This window comes from Alligator sinensis, unplaced genomic scaffold, assembly GCF_000455745.1.
Source record: "Alligator sinensis unplaced genomic scaffold, ASM45574v1 scaffold614_1, whole genome shotgun sequence".
Classification (NCBI taxonomy): domain Eukaryota; kingdom Metazoa; phylum Chordata; order Crocodylia; family Alligatoridae; genus Alligator; species Alligator sinensis.
In genome coordinates, this window is record NW_005842294.1 from 660,411 (window position 1) to 666,439 (window position 6,029).

At 43.9% G+C, this 6,029-nt stretch overlaps 1 long non-coding RNA gene across 1 annotated transcript in view; it reads right to left on the reverse strand.

The window, feature by feature from the left end:
* Positions 1 to 2,485: 2,485 nt before the first annotated feature.
* The window catches only part of LOC106722427, a 34,093-nt gene continuing 30,549 nt past the window's right edge, over positions 2,486 to 6,029 (reverse strand). Inside the window, exons 2-3 of the long non-coding RNA XR_003095128.1 lie at positions 2,993 to 3,129; positions 2,486 to 2,553 (exon numbers count right to left, since the gene is read on the reverse strand). This is a non-coding gene — a long non-coding RNA (uncharacterized LOC106722427). The remainder of the gene's footprint in view (positions 2,554 to 2,992; positions 3,130 to 6,029) is intronic.

Sequence of the window (6,029 nt, forward strand, 5' to 3'; positions counted from 1 at the left end):
ACGCCTGACTAATCTAGTCTCTTTTTATGACCAGGTTACAAAGCACCTGGACATAGGAGTAGGGGTTGACATTGTCTACTTAGACTTCAGGAAGGCCTTCGATACAGTATCCCACCCCATATTGGTGAACAAATTAAGAGGCCGTGACTTGGATGACTATACAGTCTGGTGAGTGGCAAATTGGCTAGAGGGTCGAACCCAGGGAGTGGTGGTGGATGGGTTGGTATCAACCTGGAAGGACGTGGGCAGTGGGGTCCTGCAGGGCTCAGTCCTTGGACCGATACTCTTCAGTGTCTTCATCAGTGACTTGGACAAGGGAGTAAAGTGTACTCTGTCCAAGTTTGCGGATAATACAAAACTGTGGGGAGAAGTGGACACACCGGAGGGCAGGGAACAACTACAGGCAGACCTGGACAAATGGGCAGAAAACAATAGAATGCAATTTAACAAGGAGTTGAAAAGTGTTGCACCTAGGGAGGAAAAATGTCCAGCACACCTACTGCCTAGGAAATGACCTGCTTGGTAGCACGGAAGTGGAAAGGGATCTTGGAGTCCTAGTGGACTCCAAGATGAGCGTGAGTCGTCAGTGTGATGAATTCATCAGAAAAGCTAATGGCACTTTATCATGCATCAGCAGATGCATGACGAACAGATCCAAGGAGGTGATACTTCCCCTCTATCGGGTGCTGGTCAGACCGCAGTTGGAGTACTGTGTGCAGTTTTGGGTGCCACACTTCAAGAGGGATGTGGATAACCTGGAGAGGGTCCACAGAAGGGTCACTCGTATGGTTAAGGGTTTGCAGGCCAAGGTCTATGGGGAGAGACTAGGGCACCTGGACCTCTTCAGCATCCGCAAGAGAAGGTTGAGAGGCGATCTTGTGGCTGCCTATAAATTCATCATGAGGGTGCAGAAGGGAATTCGTAAGGCTCTACTCACCAAGGTGCCCCTGGGGGTTACAAGAAATAATGGCCATAAACTAGCAGAGAGCAGATTTAGACTAGACATTAACTGTGAAGAAGTTCTTCCTAAAGTGGCCAAAATCTGGAATGGGCTCCCAAGGGAGGTGGTGCTCTCCCCTACCCTGGGGGTCTTCAAGAGGAGGTTAGATGGGCATCTGGCTGGGGTCATCTGAACCCAATGCAGGGGGTCGGACTCGATGATCTATTGAGGTCCCTTCTGACCCTAACATCTATGAATGTATGAACCCAGGTTAGCTGTGGGATAACTTCTTATCTTCACAAGCCTCAACTGCATTCCCCTTATACTGGACCTCATAGATGCAGCAAGGGAATTGTTGGTAGCTCTAGATGGTTTCCCTTGGGGTTGTGAAAGAATTTTAGTTTCTCCTTTCTGTAGAATGGATTAGCCAGGAACGTCACTCATCCTGAGATCATTCTTTGCTATGGGCATTCAGTAAGGAGACAAAACAGCAAAAGGGTTTATTATCTAGGAGAGAAAAATATATACATGAAAAAATGACCGTAAGTTTGAAAACAGAACAAAAAGACAGATGAGAGGGTAAGAATCTTTCCTTGACTGCAGCATTGCCCCTCTGAGGGTACATCTACATGTGCACTTTACTGTGGATGTGACTCATTCGTTCTGCAGTAAAGTGTTCCCATCTACACCTGCACCCATATTAGGGCACAGTAAATTAATTAACTCTATTGCAGGATAGTACTTGTCCCAGACAGTACTATCTTACAGCAGAGTAGTTGCATGAGCTGAAATGCACGTGTAGACAGTGACTGGGGCTGGCTGGGTCATGAGGGTGCTATGGTACAGGGGGTTCCTGCCACCTAGTCCTACACTGTAGCACCCTCATGTCCCAGCCAGCCCCTCCACAGCACATTGAACTGGTGCAAAGCAGCTTTGGGCTGGCAGATTGACCTCTGGACCCTCTGCCAGCTGCGGCTGCTCTGCTCCAGCTCAATGTGTTGCAGTCCTGGGTGCACATGTAGATGCTCTGCCCAGGAGCAATAAACTCCAGCAGAAACTGTGCCGGCATTTTTTGCTACATGCTAATTGCATGTGTAGATGCACTCAGAGTCCTGCCAGAGTTTCCAGAGATTAGTCTCCATGCTGATTCTGCCAGCCCTGACTGCTGGGGACTTAGACTCTATCCAACCCTGGGAAAATCCAGAAACCAGGACCATCCCTAAAATGGATAGCGAACCAGCCCTCCCCACCCCAATCAACATTCTCCCAATTGCTCCCGAGTCTCAGAATCCTTTGAAAATATCTTTACTGCTGGGGCAGGTGGAATTCATATAGCTAGTGGCCCATTTCTCCAAGATGCCTTAGCTATTTTGGGTTTTTTTCCCCATTAAAAGCAGTCAATACCATGAGTGCCCATCCCAATAATAGCCCCTTCTGCCCGTGTTTGGGAGTGGCAATTGTTCTTGCCCTGGTAACACAATGGTGAGAGATATTCAGCAGTTTCACCTACTTCCTTTTCCTTAAGTATGCATCCCTCAGTTTGTTACGCTGTCGGTATATTGTTTACGCTGTCTGTATACATCTTTATTTTAGACATGGTTTATTCAAACAATCTATACAGAGATAAAAAATGACATAAATGAATCTAGCATAATATTGACTTTTCAAGAAGACCACAAGACATGCCACATTAGTAAAACAAACACCAGAAAAATCCACATGGCATCCTACGAACACCCCAAGATACAGTGGATTGACAATTACCCTCTACCTAAAATGCTCTCTCTGTGTGTGGAACATGTTGGTGCTAAATACAACCCAAATGACAGCCTAAGGATATACTATTTCCAGATAGGGGCTTGAAATGCACACAAACATATGCTCTTTTATTCAAAGCAGTTGCAAAACACTGCTGACAGATCTTTGACATCAGTGATCCCTCCGAGAACTTCTCCCCTTGTAGGCATGCCATGTCTGTGCATTTGTGTAATTCCTTTGGGTTTATATTCTGTTAGTTACTCTATTCATTTAGTGATTCCCAGAGCAACACACCTGTACAACTCTTCTTTCATCTTCTACTTCAGAAGAAGCCACCTCATGAATTGTGGCATGGGTGGGCTCTTTCAGTTCTATACTGTAGTTAGCCGAGACATCCTCAAACTCTTCCTCAGGTGTTTTAGCCCCTGCCACTGCAAAAAAATGCACCTGTTGATCAGGCCAAGGGTTTGATACAGTTAATCCAATAATGGGTACCCTTTCCCTTGGTAGTAATACACATATTTTTCTTTCCCAATTTTGTTTTTACACAGAAATTTACATCACATGATCAACCTTTACACTAAATCTAATACTCTGAATCCAAGGGAGAGTCACCTTAAGAAAAAAATATGTGTTAAAAATAAATCAGTTAAGGACAGTATATGGGTCATCTGTCCACTACTGTCCTGGGGTACTCATTTGCTATAGGGTTATGTTTCCCTGCCATCTAACAGGAAAGTGTTTTAAGAGCACCTACTGCTGGATAGCTGTTTCTCTCTCTGCTATAGATGGTGGTGTAATTTTCCCTGGCATTGCAGCAAAACAAAAGCAAACCAACAAAAAGCCGGGATGCAAATTTTGATGCAAGCGCCTCCCTTTGTGGTGACACGTGTTCCTTGTAGATGCAGAGTGAAGCCCTACTTAAACCTTTTCTTGTTGACCTCAATATTTCTAGAGTTTCAATTCTGGTGGGGTTTTAACCACACCGTTCTTCCACTCAGAGAACTTCGTTTTATTCCTAGTCAAAAAATCGCTCAGAGCCAACGAGTCTGATGGTGGTCTGATGCTTTCACCTGCCAAGTGCTAACAAAGCCATTTTATACAAGAGGAGACTCAACACAATTTACACACCAATTCCATATAGGTCACACTAGAGCTTCGTAAAGCGACAGCCCCCATATAAGACACTTAACAAAATTAGGCAAGTGAGCAGCATGATGACAGAGGGAATTCGGTGTATTGAAAGCACTAAGGCTAGAACAACCTGACCTACTTAGATCTCAGTGTACACATACATTCTAATAAAATTAATCTTACATAAAAAAGGACCAGGCAGGAGGGTTACTGTGAAAGATTCAGTGCATCCTATCACTTCACAGCTGCCATTAAAACAACAGATAATGCAAGTATTATACTGACACTCCATAAATTGATGGTGTGGCCAAGACTGGAATAGAGTCTTCTGTCTGGTCACTTCTCACAGTGATAAAATGAGTCTGTAAAGACTTTATTTGCAGCACAGGGTGTGCAAATAATAATTAGGTGAAATGCAGCATGAATGGCCCAGTCAAGGAAAACTGACCAGCTAACATGCTCTTACCTCAAAAAAGGTATTTCAGAAATAGCAAACTGTTTTGGGGACAGAGTGGAATGAAGAGGTATGGCACCTTTGAAAATGACTTCCCTCTTTGGTTTTAGTGATAACTGAAAACTGGCATTCAGGAAAGATCATTCTATTTTTGAGTAAACATTTTTATTACAAATTGCATTGGATTTATGTATGTGCAGCTTACATTGCAGATTCCTTAGGTGCAAAGGTGTCCCCTGTGGGCACAGAGATGGTATGAATAACTGCTGTGCCACTTTCACTGCAGATCTTGGCTCATGGGATAAAAAATTTGACTAAAGCATGCTGTAACCAGCAATCCACAGCTGATAGCTGGTTTCTCAGGGCTGCATAAGCTGTAACTGGAATCAAATGGAGAATTACAAAGCTGTAATTTGTTCTTCAGCTCCCAGCACTTTTTCACTAAGTTCAGGAGTACCAGCAAAAACATCAACAACAAAAAAGAATAATAATAGGTTCTCTCTCTAGTTTTATGAAACACTAGTACAACTCAAGTATTTTGGGAAGGCTAGTGAGAAAAGACTTATGTGACAGTGTATTCTGAATAAGTTAAAATTTAAACTCATTGTAGCAGTTTGTGAAAAGTGGCTTACTTGACAACAAGATGCTTTACACGATGGCGTTTCACTTTTGTTACTGCCATTTCTAAAATCAATAAAGACCAGAAATACAGAGCAAGGTGGTGGTCAGAGAGCATGTCAACATGAGATGGTTACTGAGAAGCTGACTAAATAGATCTGCAGTAAAGGCTCAGCATCTACACATGGCACCCCTATTAGGGCACAGAAAACTAACAAATGTTACTGTAGGTTACTACTTGTAAATACAAGTTCTATTCCATGGTTGTGTTATTTAGTGTGCCTCAACACATGTGTAGATGCTGATGGGGCTGGTTGGAGTATGAGGGTGCTTCAGTGCGGGGCTAACTGGTAATAGCTAGCATGTTGAGCCAGGCTGGAGCAGCCCTGGGCAGGCAGGCTGACCCCCTCTCAGGCTCCCTGCCATCTGGATCTGCTCCGATCCGGCTCAAAGTGCTATGGTTCCAAACACACACGTAGACTTGGTGCCCAGGAGCGATAAACTCTAGCACGAACCATGCTGGAGTTTATTACGTCTCACTAATAACACGAGTAGATGTGCCTACAGACAGACAGTCTCTAAGATCCAGATGAAAAGCTGCAAAAAGTTATGGCAGGATTTTAAATAGGAACCAATCAGCAAAATGGGCAAAGCCTTATATGTCTCTAACCTATGATATTAGGATATCATACAAACTAGAGCTTTTCATGCCAAGCACAATTAATTGCAGTAGTCAAGTCTGGAGGCAAGTAGTATATTGATCATTATGACAAGGTTGGATGACATTCGCAGCTGATGTCGACATGTTCATCCAGGAGCCATGGACCTCTCGAGTTCATTACAACCTTTAACTGCACAAACTCTAACTGTAGATGCAGAGATGTAACTGGCCAGTTCTGCACCCTGGGTGCTGGCAGCTCATGATGCAGGAGCAGCAGTTGGAGGTTTGCTGCTGAAGGAGAGGATGCCACCATTTTTTCAGCTTATCCACCCATCATTACACTACTGAATAGATGTCCCTATCTGAGGATGCAGCTATAGTTGGGCAAGTTCCTCCAAACAGCCTTCTCTCCATTTACAAGCTTCATTTCTGTCTTCTCCCATCTTATTTCTACAACATCCAGA